Source organism: Arachis ipaensis, chromosome B1, assembly GCF_059453495.1.
Source record: "Arachis ipaensis isolate K30076 ecotype BB chromosome B1, ASM5945349v1, whole genome shotgun sequence".
In the NCBI taxonomy this organism is placed as follows: domain Eukaryota; kingdom Viridiplantae; phylum Streptophyta; class Magnoliopsida; order Fabales; family Fabaceae; genus Arachis; species Arachis ipaensis.
Window position 1 is genome coordinate 27,456,983 of NC_142436.1, and position 18,407 is coordinate 27,475,389.

Genomic DNA, 18,407 nt, shown 5'->3' on the forward strand with positions numbered 1-18,407 from the left:
TAATGGGAATTTTTAACTAAACCTGCATAACATATATGAATGATATATGATGCTTGAGTTACAGAACACACAGCCTGTGAGTCTTGAGCTTAATTGTATGGTTGCATTCAAACCATAATTCCATTCCTGTATGTTTCGCTTCTTTTTATTCTGATGTTCTTTACTTTGCTTTAATCTATATGTCCAATTATAGAATATAGAATATAGGATATAGATACATACCAAAAGAATGATTGAGGCCATCATTTGATTTTAGCTCACTTACCCCAAAACAACCTACCTTTCACATCACCCTTGTTAGCCCCCTTGAGCCTTTAAAATCTCTTTTATTCTATTTAGCCACACTACTAGCCTTAAGCAGAAAAACAAAATAAAATCCCAAGTTGAATCCTTGGTTAGCTTAAGATAGAAAATTATGAATAGATTAAAATGTGGGAAACCTATTGGAAACATGGATGATAGAAACAAAAGGTAGAAAAGTTGAAAGAAATAAAATAACTCAGAAAATTTGGAAAGCATGCTCATGAGAAATCAAAGTGATTCAATTACCATGTGCTTTAAAAAAAAAAGTTATTTTTCAGTATTTAATAAAAGGGGATACAAAAGAATCCCCCAATGCAAAATAAAAGCAATGCACATGGGATAAAAATAAAATTGAAACATGAGCATGTAACAACATATGGGATAATATGGGAAAATTGGTAAAGAAGTTTTGTTCTACTAAATATGTATGTTAGGTGAGATCTTAGTCTAATTAAGGATTCACTTATTAGCTCACTTAGCCTTATACATATATCCTTACCTTTACCTTGGCCCCATTACAACCTTAATTAAAGACCTCGTGATTTTTGGTATGACGGTACTCTACAATTGTTGATTGGTTAGATGAAGAACAAAGTTATAGAAAGTAAGAATAAAAAGAAAAGTAGAGTGAATAAACCCAATAAACACTGAGTGACTAGAGGGCAAACACAAAATCCAGTGAGGGTTCAATAACTCATCAACATATATCTGTGCTTAATTTACTAATTGTTTTGCAAGTTTGTACAATATTTTTATTTCCCATCTCATTTGCTAAAATGCTTTATTATTTAAGGGTTGGCTATATATATATATATATATATATATATATATATATATATATATATATATATATATGACTCCTTGAGAATGTGAATTAATTTGACTACATGTAAGCTTTATATATGAGTGGATAAATTGGAATTGCATGACTCATTTAGGTAGATGCATTCAGAATAGGTTGCATTGCATAACATTCCACCACTTTAACCTTACCTTATTCTTTACCTTGGATTTAGCATGAGGACATGCTATTGTTTAAGTGTGGGGAGGTTGATAAACCCATATTTCATGAGTTATTTTGTGCTTAGTTTGAGTGATTTATTCAATCCTTCACCCACTTATTCATATTAATTGCATGGTTTTACTTTTCCTCCCTTATTATGTGATGTATGTGAAAAATATGCTTCCTAAGCTTTAAAATTAATTATTTTTAATTACCTTTATTTCCATTCGATGCCGTGATTAGTGTGTTGAGTAGTTTCAGATTTTCTAAGGCAGAATAACTTAAAGGATAGAAAAGGAAACGTACACAAATGGAAGGAAAGTGAGAAACGGAGTTTTGAAGAAACTGGCATCCACGCAATCGCATGGACGACGCGATCGCATGCCAGACGCGAAGAAGCAGCGACGCGGCTGCATGACTGACGCGGCCGCGCGACTTGAGCATAGCGCATACGATGCGGACGCGTGACCGACGCGACCGTGCCACAAGGAAAACTCCAGATGACGCGACCGCGTGACCCACGCGGACGCGTGACAGAGGCCACGTATCAGAATTTATAGAATACGCCCCCAGCGATTTCTGAAGCCCTTTTGGCCCAGATCCAGGTACAGAACACATAGACTAGAGGCTATAAAGTGGGGGAATGCATCCATTCAAAGGGAGCTCGCATTTTTATTACTTTCCATGATTTAGATTTAGTTTGAGAGAGGTTCTCTCCTCTCTCTCTTAGGATTAGGATTTAGGACTTCTCTTAGTTTTTTAAGAGTGACTCTCGATCCAGGTTTTATGTTTCTTTGTTTTAAGCTTCCCTTTTCACTTTTATTTATTTATTCCAGCACTTGAGTTGATTATTTACTTTTATAATTTAATTTATGAATTATTCCATGTTACAGATTATTATTTGAATTAATGATATTTGAGGTATTTGAGTTATTGATTGCTTTCTCTTTAATTTGTGTTACCATTGTTTCCAATCTGAAGATATTCTATTCCAGCAATTTACTTTTCTCTTTTTGGTCTTGGTTAAGAAATCAGTAACTCAACAGTTATCAAACTCAACATAATTGATAATCGTTATCTTGCTAATTGAACTGAACTTCAATAATCCTAACTTTTTCTTAGGAAATAAATAGGATTCGAAGGTCAAACTAATTAGTCCCTTGACTTTCCTTTACTTTAGTAGAGGTTAACTAAGTGGAATTTAGATTCAACTTTCATTATTGTTGAGAGAGATAACCAAGTTGGACTTCTAATTTCTCTTACCTTGCCAAAAGTTGCTTTACAGTATTTATTTATTTTAATTGCCATTTACTTTACTTGTCATTCAAATCACTTGCTTCTTACCTTCTAAACCCCGATTATAACCTTTATAGCCAATGATAAGAACATACTTCCTTGCAGTTTCTTAGAAGACGACCCGAGGTTTAATTACTCGGTTATCAATTTTAAAAGGGGTTTCTTACTTGTGACAACCAAAACGTTTGTACGAAGGGATTTTTGTTGGTTTAGAGACTATATCTACAACGCGACTGTTTTTATGAACTTCTTTACTGGCAAAAATCCTTAACGTCATCGACCTTCTATGAATGGATGCATTCCCCCACTTTATAACCTTTAATCTGTGCTTTCTGGACTTGGATCTGGGCCAAAAAGGGTTCTAGAAATTGCTGGGTGCGTTTTTTGCAGTTTCTGGTGCGTGGCGTCTGTCACGCGGTCGCGTCATCTAGAGTTTTCCTTATCACGCGTTCACTTGGGTCACGCGTACGCGTCATTTGTGTTCTGCTCAAGGCACGTGTCCGCGTCAGTCACGCGTTTGCGTCACTGCCTTTTCGCGCTAGGCATGTGGCCGCGTCGTCCATGCGTTCGCATCGCTGCCAGTTTCTTCAAAAACTCTATTTTGTGCTTTCCTTCCATTTTTGTATGTTTTCTTTCCATCCTTTGAATCATTCCTGCCTTAGGAGATCCGAAAGTACTTAACACACAAATCACGGTATCGAATGGTAATAAAAGGTAATTAAAATAAATATTTTTAAAGCATAGGAAACATGTTTTTCACATATATCACATAATAAGGAAGGAAAAGTAAAACCATGCAATTTCACATGAATAAGTGGGTGAAGGATTGAATAAATCACTTAAATTGAGCACAAAATATATCATAAAATATGGGTTTATCAACCTCCCCATACTTAAACAATAGCATGTCCTCATGCTAAATCCAAGATGAAGAATAAGGTAAGGTTAAAGTGGTGGAATCTCATGCAATGCATTTTATTCTAAATGCAAATTACCTAAATGAGTCATGAAATTCTAGTTATTATTCACTTGTATATAAAGCTTACATGTAGTTAAATTAATTCATATTCTCAAGGAATCATATATGCATAGCCAAACCTTAGATAATGTTAAAGCACTTTTACAATTGAGATGGGTAAAAATAATTCACAAACTTGCAAGACAATTAACAGTTAAGTAGAGATATATGGTGATGAGCTATGGAACCCTCACTGGATTTTGTGTTTACTCTCTAGTCACTCAGTGTTTATTGGGTTAATCACTCTATTCTTTTTCTATCCTTACTTTCTACAACTTTGTTCTTCATCTAACCAATCAACAATTATGGAATACAGACATACAAAAATCATGAGGTCTTTTTCAAGGTTGTAATAGGGTCAGGGTAAAGGTAAGGGTATATGTATAAGGCTAAGTCAGTTAATAAGTGAATCCTTGATTAGTCTAAGATCTCACCTAACATACATACTTCATATAGTTTTAAGGTTCCTCTACCTATTGACCCAAATTCTCCCACTTTGTATTGCAAACTTATGCATTAGATTTAATTCTGTCTCATGTGCATTGATTCTTTTTATTTTGCAATTGGGGAATTTTTGTATCCCCTTTATTTAAATACTAATATATATATATGTATGTATATATATATGGTAATTCAATTGTTTTGATTTCACCCGAGCATGCTTCCCAAATTTTGTTTTTGAAACAACTCATTCTTTTTAAATTCCTACTTTGTTTCTATCATCCCATGTTCCCATAAAATTTTCTACTCTTAAATTGTACACAATATCTATCTTAAGCTAACCAAGGATTCAACTTGGGATTTTTATTTTGTTTTTCTGCTTAAGGCTAGTAATGTGGTTTATAGAACAAGAGGGGATTAAAAAACTCAAGGGGGCTAACAAGGGTGATGTAAAAGGTAGGCTAATTTGGGATAAGTGAGGAAAAAGTTAAATGATGGCCTCAATCATCTCTTGGTATGTATCTATATTCTATATTGGACATATAGATTAAAACAAAGTAAAGAACATCAGAATGAAAAAGAAGGGTAAAACACACAGGAATAAAATTTATGGTTTGAATGTAACCATACAATTAAGCTCAAAACTCACAGGCTGTGTGTTCTCCAGCTCAAAAATCATATATCAGTTATACATGTCATGCAAGTAGGAATCAAGAGTTCCCATTATTCTCATTGTAAACCTTAGGGTGGCCCTTAAAATCTTAGTGTTTCTCCTTGATGAAATGTTGTTAACTAACTAACATGTAATGCTATATATACAAGGTGTGTGGATTGTTTAAATTTACTAAAGTTTCTAGTTTACTCCTTTTATTTTCAATTAAACTAAACTATTATATGCTAAAATGGTAAACTATATTAATTAATCCACATATTCTGTAACTAATAAATTTAGAATTGCAAACTAAACTAATTGTCTAAGATATAAACTAAAGTGCAAAATGCGGAAATAAAGTAGAAATACAGCAAAAGAACAATGTATAAGTACTGAAAGATAAAAATAAAAATAAAAATACAGAAAAAAAAAGATAAAAAAAAGAGTCTGTAGTGGTTCACCAAAAAGATATGCCAGGGATAGCGACCTCCCCACACTTAAAATATAGCATCGTCCTTGATGCTCACTCAAGCTGGGTGTGAAGGAGTGTCATCACCGAAAGGGTGGGTTGCTGAAGTCTCTGTGGTGGCCTAAGGGTCTGCAGAATGGATAAGTGTAGGAGGATCTGTCTGCTGCAGTGGAGGCACTGACTGTAGAGGAATCTCTGAGTCGGCGGCCTGAATCTGGTGAGGCTCCTCATGCTGTGGTGTAGCCTGCTCTGGTCCTGCCTGCTCAGCCTGGGCATCTGTCTCCTCCTCATGATTGCTCGCCTCCGCCTCATATGTATCAAAAGGGGTGTCAGGCTCGGAGGGGATGTCGCTGCTGGATCGGGTCATCAACTTAAGGTGCTCATAGCATCGCTTGTTGCGATGCTCCATACGATCCAGGCGGGCGAAGAGTCGATGCACCAAATGATAAATGGGCTCAGGAGCAGGTGGTTGTGCAGTGGATGAGGCTGGTGCAGCAGTGGAGGCAGAAGGGGCAGCTGAAGATGTGGCTGCCTCACCGGAAGCGGTGAGGAATAGAGGTCTGTAGCCTAAAGCCTGAAACTTCCTGCTGTGAGGAATGATCTTCTTGCAGTCTGCAGCAGTCGGCTTTGCATAAGCCAGCTCCCAAGGCACGTCAGCTCGACGGCCTAGCTGGGTGACCAGATAAGGGAAAGGGAGAGTGCCTCTGACATGGACCCTGGCCATGTAATACCGAATGAATCGTGGAAGATACATGTCCTTACCCTCCATCACACACCAGATGAGGGTGATCATAGTAGCAGGCAGCTCCGTCTCATGAGTGCTCGGCATAACAAAGTTGCTCAGGATCTGGTGCCAGAGCCGAGCCTCATCATTCAAATACATCAGCTTGATTCCCTTAGGCATTGCTGTGTTCTTTCCCATGACCCATGGGACAGTAGGATCAAGGGCTATCCTCTACTTGACAGCATCCCAGTCAAATCTCATAAAGCGCATGTCCTCTTCAGCCTTTTGGTAACTGTCAGGCTGATCTGATTTAAGCTGAAGGTGGAGGATGTCCTCAATGGCTTCCTCAGTGACCAAAATCTGTTTCCCTCTGAGGTGCACTGCATCCAGGGTAGTCTTGAAATAGTTGCAGTAGAACTCTCTGACCCAGGAAGCATTGACCTCTGTCAAGTTTCTCTCCAAGAAGAACTAGCCTCTCTATTTAATCTAATCGGAGGTGTACTGCTGTAGTTCTTCTGGAATCTTCAGAGTCTTTTCCAGGTACAAGTTCCTGGAGGTGGCAAACACTGGATACTTTAGCTCACAGTATCTGTTTGCAAATTTAACTGGATCATTGGCAGTGAGGAGCTGGTCAGCCTTCTCCTGCAGGGTAAAGTGCTTTTCCCGCCAGGAGTCATCATGCATAATGTCCAAGATAGACATAGAGGATTCGCCTCTTTTCCTTTTGCCGGTGGTTGCTTTGCCTTTTCCTTTGCGCTGAGGGTCAGACATCCTGAAAAGCAGAAATTCCAGGATATAATTGAAGAACAAAGTAGGAAAATAAGTAGGCAAATAGAATAAAAACAATATAAGCACAGAGTGGCAAAAGAGCAGTAGAATTATGAAATGAGTTAAGTATATGTGCATTATGGATTGTATTTGAGTTAGAAATCTGAGATGAAAAATCACAATCCAAAATGTAATATAAGTAGAATTTATGTTAATTAGGAAAAACAATAATCATGCCTTGAGTTAGAAAGTTAAAGGAAATAGTTAAAAACCAAAAAGAGAATTTTGAAAGTTAGATCGGTTAGGATTGAAAAAGAGGTGAGAAAGTGGAAATCAGTGAGTTAGGAGAAAGAAAATTAAAGTGAGTGGCATGATAAATGTTCCCTAGGTAACAAGAAATTCACAAATTTAAAGAATAATAAACTCAAATTCAAGCAAAAATTTCAGTGTATTGATGAAAATTCAGAAGGATAGAAAAGTTGCAAAACTAACATGAAATCATCAATAGTGCAAGTTATTAACTAGGGGATCAAAAGGAATAAGAATGCTAGCCCGGTTAGGCATGAATTGGTTTGGTTGTAGCCAAGTAAGGCAAAATAGTAAATTACCAAACTCAATACATGAGAACAATTTGCAGAAAAATGGGCAGCATTCCGGCTAAAATTGGATGATCCCGGAAATAAACAGCATGAAAAAGTAATTCATATAAATTAAAATAAAGCTGCAAATAGATATAGATAATATGAACATGAAAAAGTAATATAACAGAAGCAAGAAACATGGAAGAACAATATATGAACAATATGAACATCACAGTAGAATCAGAATTGCGAAATAAAGAAAATAGGTAGCAAGAATGGCGCAATTATCAGGCCTAAATCCACTAACCACATCTTAGCTACCTAACCACCTAGAATCCACTACAAACATGCATCTCTAACTAGCCTAATTCGAACATAATCTGAAAAATAAGTAAATAACTACAAGTGATAGAGAAATTGGCATTCGGCGGAACCTGGTGTGTGGAAGAACAAATTTATGGAACAGAGAGATGATGGGGGTGTGGTGGTGGTGGTGCTGACGTGGCGGTGATGGGTGGTTGGCACGGCGGTGGGTGGTTGTTCGGTGGCAGGGGGTTCGGGTAGGGTTTAATGGTGGAGGGGGTGGGTAAGAAGGGAGCGATGGAGGTGAAGCTGTGGTGGTGGTCGGTGGTGGGAGGCGGCTGTCGGAGGTTGGCCGCAGTGGGGGCAGTGGTGATAGAAGGAAAAGAGGAAGAAGAAGGATAGGGAAGGAAGAAGAGAAGGGGGTGTCGGTGGGTGGTGCGGTGGTGATCGGGGCTGGGTGGTTGGGTGCGGTGGTGGTAGTTGCAGAGGGGGGGAGTTGCAGATAAGGGAGGGAGAAGGGGAGTATGGGGGCGTGATGGAGTTAGGGTTCGCGTGACTTGGGGTTAGTGGATTCAAATCCACGCGAACGCGTGGGGCACGCGATCGCGTGGAATGGGTAAAAGATGAATGACGCGGTCGCGTGCCGCGTCGCTAAAATTTGTGCTAGACGCACACTTCCAGCATCGTTTCAATGCAACTCTATGTTTTCATTTACGGGGGCCATAATATCCATGCGACGCAGACGAGTCGCTCACGCTTTCGCATGGGATGAGTGTTTTGCAAGTGACGCGTTCGCGTCAGGGACGCGAATGCGTGGGCCGTTTTGTGCTAAACGCACACTAGCCGCACGATTCCAGCCCAGATTTCTGGGCGTTGGATTTTTACGCCAATTTCCAGATCACGCGTTCGCGTGAGTGATGCGGATGCGTGGGAGGTATTTTTCGCAACTGACGTGAACGCGTTAGCGATGTGGTCGCGTGGAATGATCTGTGCCAAAGGCACGCCTCCAGCCACGCTTTCGCGTGACTTTCTGTTCACTTTCCTTTTTTTTCTAATGCACTTGTGACGCAGACGCGTCAACGACGCTTACGCATCGCGTGCATTTTTTTATGCAATTATGCAGTATGCAATGCTAATGCAAATGCTACGAATAATATTCAGGTTCAATAAAAATAATATAATATAAAAACAGACAACACGAAATAAAAATTGAAAAAAAAGAAACGACCATACCATGGTGTGTTGTCTCCCACCTAGCACTTTTAGTTAAAGTCCTTAAGTTGGACATTGGATGAGCTTCCTGTTATGGTGGATTATGCTTAAATTCATCCAGAAATCTCCACCATTGTTTGGAATTCCAACAGCCTCCGGGGTCCCAAACTAGACATGTAAAGCTTTTGAGCAGCTTCAAACAGATTCTCAGGCTCCCGGGGTGACGAATGTCAGAATATTTTCCAGGATCCCAAACTTTGCTTTTAAATCCGCCTTCATCTTGATCTATATTCTTCCATCCGGGCAGTTTAGAAATTGTATTCTCACCAAGATGGCCAAACGTCTTCCGAGACCCATTCAATTGAACTTGGTACCAATCCGTGCACTTCGAATTGAAGCGTGGAACCTTATTGAACCTTGCACACCAGTTCTGAGTACGAGCCATTTCCCTCTTACTCTTAAAGTCGTAGAGAGCTCTAAACTGGCCATCTGTTTCAAGCAAACCATATTCAAGTGGAAAAGTAAAGATAAAGGTTAAGGATTGTACCCACTTGAAGCTTGTATTAGGTGGTAATGGCCTTGGGATAGGTGTTTCTAGTGGTTCCATAAGCTCTACTCCCTTGTATTTTTTTGTGAATTCCTCCACTTCCTTACAAAATTCTTCAACTGCAACTACGTCATGATCAAGGTCTGCTATGTCTTCCTCATCACTTAAGTCATACGTTGGAGGTTGAGAGAAATCTACCTCGACGTCATCTTCATATTCACTTAGATAAGGTTCTTCAGGCTCATAGAGTTCAGTTGCAGATGCAAGTTCATGACTAGGAGAGCTTGATTCATGATCATCACTGCTTGAGAAATCAATTTCTTGGTCTGTTCCGTCCAATTTTTCACAAGGTATATGCTCTGGAGGTTGTGCACTATCCTCCCTAGCATCAAATTCGAATGTCTTGGCAGAATTCTTCACAGTTCTCGATTCCCATGGAGGTTCAGCATCTCCTAAATCTTCAACCATTTCTTCCTCTACAGCTATCATGGCTTCCTCCATCTGTTCTAATACAAAGCCATGCTCCTCATTGTCCACCGAAGTTTCTAGGGTCTCCTTCATGCTACGCTCTTCTTTTGATTCTCCACATGCAGCCATGGGAGTACTTTGAGCGCTCAGATGTCAGGAAGCTATTATATTTACTACCTCGGTTAAGGCAGTAGTGAGTTCCAATACGCCTCTTTGCATATTCCCTTGCCCTTGAAGAAGAACACGAAGTCTGTCGTCCATAGGAGGTTGGAGTGGGTATGAGGGTTCATTGGTTGGGTAAGAGGGTTCATAATAAGAATGTGGTGATTCCTGGGAGTAATTGGATTGGGATTGTGGTGGATAAGGGTCATACGGTGGTGAATGGTGAAAAGGAACTTGTGAGTGTGGTGGTCCAAAGCTACGTTGAGAGGATGGTCTATAAGCACAGGGTGGGACTTGTTGGTAAATATAAGGGGGTCCACCATATCTATCAGCTTGGTATGCATTGTTGAGTGGTCCTTACCCATGATATCTTGGAGGGTGTTGTTGCCTAAAGGGTTGATCAGGTCCTTTTGACTCCATCCATCTTTGATTGCTTAGACCTTGATGCATATTCCTGTTATAGTTTCCACTCCTTTCAACAGATTTAGAACCAAACTCAAAGAGAGAGGGGTGAGAATTCATAGTAGCTAATAGAAATAAAAGAGAAAAACAAAAACAAATAAACAAGTAAAAGAAAAAATTTACAATAACCAATAATAAGGCACACGTTTGCAATTTTCCGGCAACGGCGCCATTTTGAAGAGAGGAAGATTGACGGTTTAGAATTCAGAATAAATTCCCGTTGCAAGTATAGTTTCTAAACCAAGCAATCATCCTTTCTTACAAACATTTTGGTTGTCACAAGTAACAAACCCCTTTTAAAATTGATAACCGAAGTGTTTAAACCTCGGGTCGTCTTCTCAAGGAATTGCAGGGAGGTGTTCTTATTATTGGTTATGAGTCTTGTAAATTTGGGGTTTTTAAGATAATGAACAGGTAATTTAAGCTAAGTGACAAGAAAAATAAATAAATAACTATAAAATAAACTCTTGGCAAGGTATGAAAATTCGGAAGTCCTAACATAGTTACTCCTATGAGAATTGAGTTTAACCCCACTTAGTTAACCTTTACAAAATCAAGGGCAAGTCAAGTGGACTAATTAGTTAGATTTCCAAGTCCTAGCCAACTCCTAAGGAAAGACTAGAGTTAGTGGAATTTCAGTCAATTAGAGGAATTAATTAACAATCACGATAAGTTTAATAACTCAAGAGCCTCTAGTTAATCAATTAAAGCCAAGAATATAAAAAAAGCTAAATGAGAATCATAAATCTGAAATACCTCAATTGCATTTAATAAAAGGAAATTAATCCAAAAATATAAAGAGTTCATAAGCCAATTTGGCAACATAAGTAATTAAACGAGAGCATTAAAGTATCTGAAAGTAAAAGAGAAATATAAAGTAAAAGAAATATTGAACCTGATGAAGAGTTGAAATCATAAATCCTTTAAGAGGAATCCTAATCCTACAAGCTAAGAGAGAGGAGAGAACCTCTCTCTCTAAAAACTACATCTAAACTATGAAAAGTGAATAATGATCAACCTCCTATGAATGGATGCATTCCCCCACTTTATAACCTCTAATCTGTGCTTTCTGGACTTGGATCTGGGCCAAAAAGGGTTCCAGAAATTGCTGGGAGCGTTTTCTGTAGTTTCTGGTGCGTGGCGTCTGTCACGCGTCCGCGTGGGTCACGCGGTCACGTCATCTGGAGTTTTCATTATCACGCATTCTATTCGGTCACGCGTACGCGTCATTTGTGTTCTGCTCAAGGCACACGTCCGCGTTAGTCACGCGTTCGCGTCACTGCCTTTTCGCGCTAGGCATGCGGCCGCGTCGTCCATGCGTTCGCATCGCTGCCAGTTTCTTCAAAAACTCCATTTTGTGCTTTCCTTCCATTTTTGTATGTTTCCTTTCCATCCTTTGAATCATTCCTACCTTAGGAGATCTGAAAGTACTTAACACACAAATCACGGCATCGAATGGTAATAAAAGGTAATTAAAATAAATATTTTTAAAGCATAGGAAACATGTTTTTCACATATATCACAAAATAAGGAAGGGAAAGTAAAACCATGCAATTTCACATGAATAAGTGGGTGAAGGATTGAATAAATCACTTAAATTGAGCACAAAATATATCATAAAATATGGGTTTATCACACACCACTGAATAGCCTCGAGAAATAGTTTCTAACGTTCCCAAAACCCGCGATTCGCTTTGCTCAAAACTCGTATATCATCTATGAAAACCCATTAATGCTCTCATATACATAATTCACTAGTATTAAGCCGGCCAAACTTAATATCAGGAATTATGCAATGCAAGACTAACAGCGTTAATCAATAGATCGTCATGTGCATAAAGCTCTAATTCTCGTCATTCGACAAGACTATTGTATGACAGACACTTAGAGTATGCAACTGAAGCATAGTTGGTCCATTCCCTAGGCTCTACAGGAAAGACCGCTCTGATACCATAATGTAACACCCTAACTACCAAAGCTCACGCTTCCGACTGCGTGACTCTGATAGCTCAGACATTACGACGACTTTTATACTATTTAATACTAAAATATGAGCCTGTTTAAAACTTTAAACCACAATACCGATCCAAAAATACTTTTGTTCGATAACGTACATCCATAGATACCATACAACTTACAAAAACTCATAAAGAGTACATATATATATATATATATATATATATATATATATATATATATATATATATATATATATATATATATTACAAGCATTAGCCAATACAATCCCTATCCCTCTTACAGAATATATCAAGATAAAGGCGAGGGTACAATAAATAATAATCTAAAGCAATACAGAGCATTTCAATAACAACTAAATAAACTCTTCGTGACTTCTGCGCCCATATCCTGAAAGGGGAAAAATATAGGGGGGTGAGAACATCATCCTCGAAAGGGTTCTCAGTAGAGAGTTTTTGGGAATTACTATTATAGGATACGTGAAGGTAAATCGTACCAGCGATTAATAACCGTCTTATGCCTCTTTTCAAAAAACAACGGCTTACAATAAAAGTAAAGTTTGAAATCTTTTCTGAAAGAGGAACTGTTTAATTCTCAAAAATTCAAAAGCATTTCAAAAAGGTTTATCTATGTTGAACCAAAATAGCCTTTCATATTTTTTTTTCAAACCAGAAACACAAAACCGAAACCAACCATCGGTCCATCACATTTCAACCACGGCCCTAGGCCCAAACACTCCAACCAACAACCAATCACCACAGTCCAACAGAGTCTCAGTCGCAAACACAAATAGGAAGATTCAAGCACAAACAAACAGTTATTGCAAGTAGAACAATTAGCAGTTAATCACAAGTAGTCACAAAGGCAAACCAAATACAATATGCACACCCAAACAATGTCACATAGATGTATATGATGCATGCCTGTCCTAGTGGCTGATGATATCATCTGTCGGTTATAGAGCCAACCCGACAAGTCCTGGTATCTAACCATTGGACTGTCCCTCTGTCGTGCATCCCTAACTCGAGTTATTCTCGATCATTATCATGATCATAATCATAATCCATATCCAACACCCTCACTGGTGTATATTCACGGGGCCGAGCTCATCCGGGGCTTTCACAGTGTCCGGCCACCCTTACGACATAGGGTCAACAGAGTCTCGAGTCTCCACCTGGAGCACGTGGTGGCTAGCCACTGCTTTCTTCTAGGGAACTCGTGTCTCAGATAGTGGAATTGCAAAATCACAATTATCAATATCTCAGCATATATACATTCATTCTCAGCCATGAATCAACATCCATCTCAGCCATCCAGCTTAAATTCATAATTCTTAGTTAGCCATACGGCTCATAACTCATTCGGTAATCAGCCATAATTCAATATCATACACAGCCATTCCGGCTCATAACAAAGTAGCACTTCCACCACTCAACATCATCAAATTCATAAAATCAGCATTTAAGCCATAAATCACTTTTTCTCAAAAATTAATCCTTTCTAGCCTTGGCTTTAAAATTCTCATTTCTCAAATCATCCCAGGCTCATAAGCCGCTTTTACTCAAAGTAAAGTCCTTTTTAAAACAACGCCACTCTCAGCATCCTCTTTCCAAAACTTTCAAAACCATGGAAATTAAAGGTTTATTTGGAAATATTCGAAATCCTCCATCCAACAACGGGATTTTATAACGAAAGTTCCTCGGTAGAGTCTCGAGTCTTTAGGGGAGATTAACATAACTCATTTCCTCAAATTCACTTAAAATCATTAAAACCTTGGCTTCCTGATTTGACTAATAAAATAGGATCTAAGCCAAACCGAGTCATGTAATCAATTACTTTTTTCAAAGCCATTTTCTTTACTTAAACAAAAACCAGCTTCAACTCCATGGAAAATTCTAAAGCGTTTCAACTGCTCAAAAATTGTTTTAGTCTTGCAACATTAAGAACTCAAAGAGTACTTAAAACTTTTTCCAAATTATTTTAGAATGAAACTTGTCAATAGACGTTCAGGTTCTTTCAAAGTCACTGAAAACTTCTCTAATTGAAACCCTCAAATCAATTCAAAGGCATAAACCCTTTTCACATTTAAAACAGTCTTAAAGCATAAGTTTCATCTAAATGACTTGTTCACAAGGGAAATATAATACTTTTCTTAAGAAACAAGACTAAATAACAATTTTCTTTTTAATAATTCATTTCAGAAGCATAATACCATGGTGGGTTGTCTCCCACCTAGCACTTTTAGTTAAAGTCCTTAAGTTGGACATTTGATGAGCTTCCTGTTATGGTGGCTTATGCTTAAATTCATCCAGAAATCTCCACCAATGTTTGGAATGCCAACAGCCTCCGGGGTCCCAAACTAGGCATGTAAAGCTTTTGAGCAGCTTCAAACAGATTCTTAGGATCCCGGGGTGACGAATGTTAGAATATTTTCTAGGATCCCAAACTTTGCTTTTAAATCTGTCTTTGTCTTGATCTATATTCTTCCATCCGGACGGTTTAGAAATTATATTCTCACCAAGATGGCTAAACGTCTTCCGAGACCCATTCAATTGAACTTGATACCAATCCGTGCACTTCGAATTGAAGCGTGGAACCTTATTGAATCTTGCACACCAGCTCTTAGTACGAGCCATTTCCCTCTTACTCTTAAAGCCGCAGAGAGCTCTAAGCTGGCCATCTATTTCAAGCAAACCATATTCAAGTGGAAAAGTAAAGATAAAGGTTAAGGATTGTACCCACTTGAAGCTTGTATTAGGTGGTAATGGCCTTGGGATAGGTGTTTCCAGTGGTTCTGTAAGCCCTACTCCCTTGTATTCCTCTGTAAATTCCTCCACTTCCTTACAAAATTCTTCAACTGCAACTACGTCCTGATCAAAGTCTTCTATGTCTTCCTCGTCACTCAAGTCATACGTTGGAGGTTGAGAGAAATCTACCTCGACGTCATCTTCGTATTCACTTGGATAAGGTTCTTCAGGCTCATGGAGTTCAGTTGCGGATGCAAGTTCGTGACTAGGAGAGCTTGATTCATGATCATCACTGCCCATGGAATCAACTTCTTGGTCTGTTCCGTCCAATTTTTCACAAGGTATATGCATTGGAGGTTGTGCACTATCCTTCCTGGCATCAAATTCGAACTTCTCAGCAGAATCCTTTACAGTTCTCGATTCCCATGGAGGTTCAGCATCTCCCAAATCTTCAACCACTTCTTCCTCTACAACTATCATGGCTTCCACTACTTGTTCCAATACAAAGCCATGCTCCTCATTGTCCACCGAAGTTTCTAGTGTCTCCTTCATGCTACGCTCTTCTTTAGATTCTTCACATGTAGCCATGGGAGTACTTTGAGTGCTCAGATGTCGGGAAGCTATTATATTTACTACCTCGGTTAAGGCAATAGTGAGTTCCAGTACGTCCCTTTGCATCTTCGCTTGCCCTTGAAGAAGAACACGAAGTTTTTCATCCATAGGAGGTTGGGGTGGGTATGAGGGTTCATTGGTTGGGGAGAGGGTTCAAAATAAGAATGTGGTGGTTCTTGGGAGTAATTGGATTGGGATTGTGGTGGATAAGGGTCATACGGTGGTGAATGGTGAAAAGGAACTTGTGAGTGTGGGGGTTCAAAGCTACGTTGAGAGGATGGTCTATAAGCACAGGGTAGGGCTTGTTGGTAAATACAAAGGGGTCCACCATATCTATCAGCTTGGTATGCATTGTTGAGTGGTCCTTGCCCATGATATCTTGGAGGGTGTTGTTGCCTAAAGGGTTGATCAGATCCTCTTGGCTCCATCCATCTTTGATTGCTTAGACCTTGATGCATATTCCTGTTATAGCTTCCACTCCTTTCAACAGATTTAGAACCAAACTCAAAGTGAGAGGGGTGAAAATTTATAGTAGCTAATAGAAATAAAAGGGAAAAACAAAAACAAATAAACAAGTAAAAGAAAAAAATATTTACAATAACCAATAATAAGGCACACGTTTGCAACTCCCCGGCAACGGCACCATTTTGAAGAACGAATGATTGGCGGTTTAGAATTCAGAATAAATTTCCGTTGCAAGTATAGTTTCTAAACCAAGCAATCATCCTTTCTTACAAACATTTTGGTTGTCACAAGTAACAAACCCAATAAAATTTATAAACCGAAGTATTCAAACCTCGGGTCGTCTTCTCAAGGAATTGCAGGGAGGTGTTCTTATTATTAGTTATAGAAAATAGTGTTTTTGGGTTTTGAAAGGTTTAAACAAGGAAAATAAGTTACAGGAATTAATAAATTAATATCTAATAAAACTCTTGGCAAGGTATGAAATTCGGAAGTCCTATCCTAGTTATCCTTATGAGAATTGAGTTTAATCCCACTTAGTTAACCTTTACGAACGCAAGGGAAAGTCAAGTGGACTAATTAGTTAGATCCCCAAGTCCTAGCCAACTCCTAAGGAAAGACTAGAGTTAGTGGAATTCAATTCAATTAGCAAAAATAACAATTAACAATCACGATAAGTTCGATAACTCAAGAACCTCCAGTTAATCAATTAAAGCCAAGAATATAAAAATCTAAATAAGAATCATAAATCTAAAATACCTCAATTTATATCAAATAAAGAAAATCCTAACATGAATGGTTCATAAGCCAATTTGGCAACATAAGTAATTAAATAAAAGCATTAAAGTATCTAAAAGTAAAAGAGAAATATAAAGTAAAAGGAATATTGAACCTGAGAGGAAGTTGAAATAATAAGTTGAAATAATAAGAAATCCTAATTCCTTTAAGAGGAATTCTAATCCTAAAACCTAAGAGAGAGGAGAGAACCTCTCTCTCTAAAAACTACATCTAAACTATGAAAAGTGAATAATCGAATCCCCCCTATGAATGGATGCATTCCCCCACTTTATAACCTTTAATCTGTGTTTTCTGGTCTTGGATCTGGGCCAAAAGGGCTTCAGAAGTCGCTGGGGGCGTTTTCTGCAGTTTCTGGTGCGTGGCGTCTGTCACGCGTCCGCGTGGGTAGGGATGGCAGCAGTACCCGTACCCGCGGGTACCCGCCCCGCCCCTACCCGGTCGGGGCGGGTTTAAAACCGACCCGGAGCGGGGCGGGTCTAAGGCGTGGCGGGTTGATGAGGAGGGCGGGGCGGGGTCGGGTTCAGGCTAAACCCGCCCCTACCCTCCCCGGAGTGTATATATATATATATAATTTTTTGGTGATTAGCTTCAGCCTTTAGTTCTCACCGCCACTCAGTTTGTAACTCGATTAGGGATTTAGGGTTAGCAACCCCTTCTTCCTCAGCTCTTCTCCTCTACAAGACCATAGCCTCGCCGCCTCGGTTCAGTTCAACCCAGTGCTTGCCGTCGAAACTGCTCCAGTTCCGCGACTCGTTCAAGCCGCCTGTGCCTGTCGCTCCTCCTCTGCTCAACTCGTCTAGTCGTCTCTACCATCTTCGCAAGTCACAACTCGTCGAATCGTCTGATTCGTCTCAGCACCGCTCCTCCCTCCGCCACCTCCGGTCGACCCTCTCCTCCCGTGTCGTCCTGTCTTTGCTCCCTCCAGTCCTTGCATTCACAACCTTCGCCGCCGCTATCGTTGCCTACAACTCCGCCGTCTCCGCACACTTCTTGCTCCCGGAGTATTTCCCGGTTCTCAGGGCTTCTTCTCTGCCTTACCAGCTCACTGCACCCGCCCTGGCCCTCCTCCTCGTTTTCCGAACCGAGGCTTCATACGCAAGGTTGTTAGGTTGGTACTCAGATTTCAGATAAAAAATTATACTTTCCTGCTTCGTAATAGAATTGTTCACTCAAGTGAAAATTACTTGATTTATGATATTGTATCGTTGGATTCTGTAGCTGATTTTGTCAAGTGGGATAAGTCTTTAGTTGTTGAATTTCAAATTTTGGAAAGCAATGCTACATTGCTACTATAACCGTAAAAAACAAGGAGAGAAAAAGGATTAAAGGAAGAGATTTCAGTATTTCTGTGAAATGTTAATATCATGAACTTTTATATGATTATGGTGCACCTTAAGTGAAA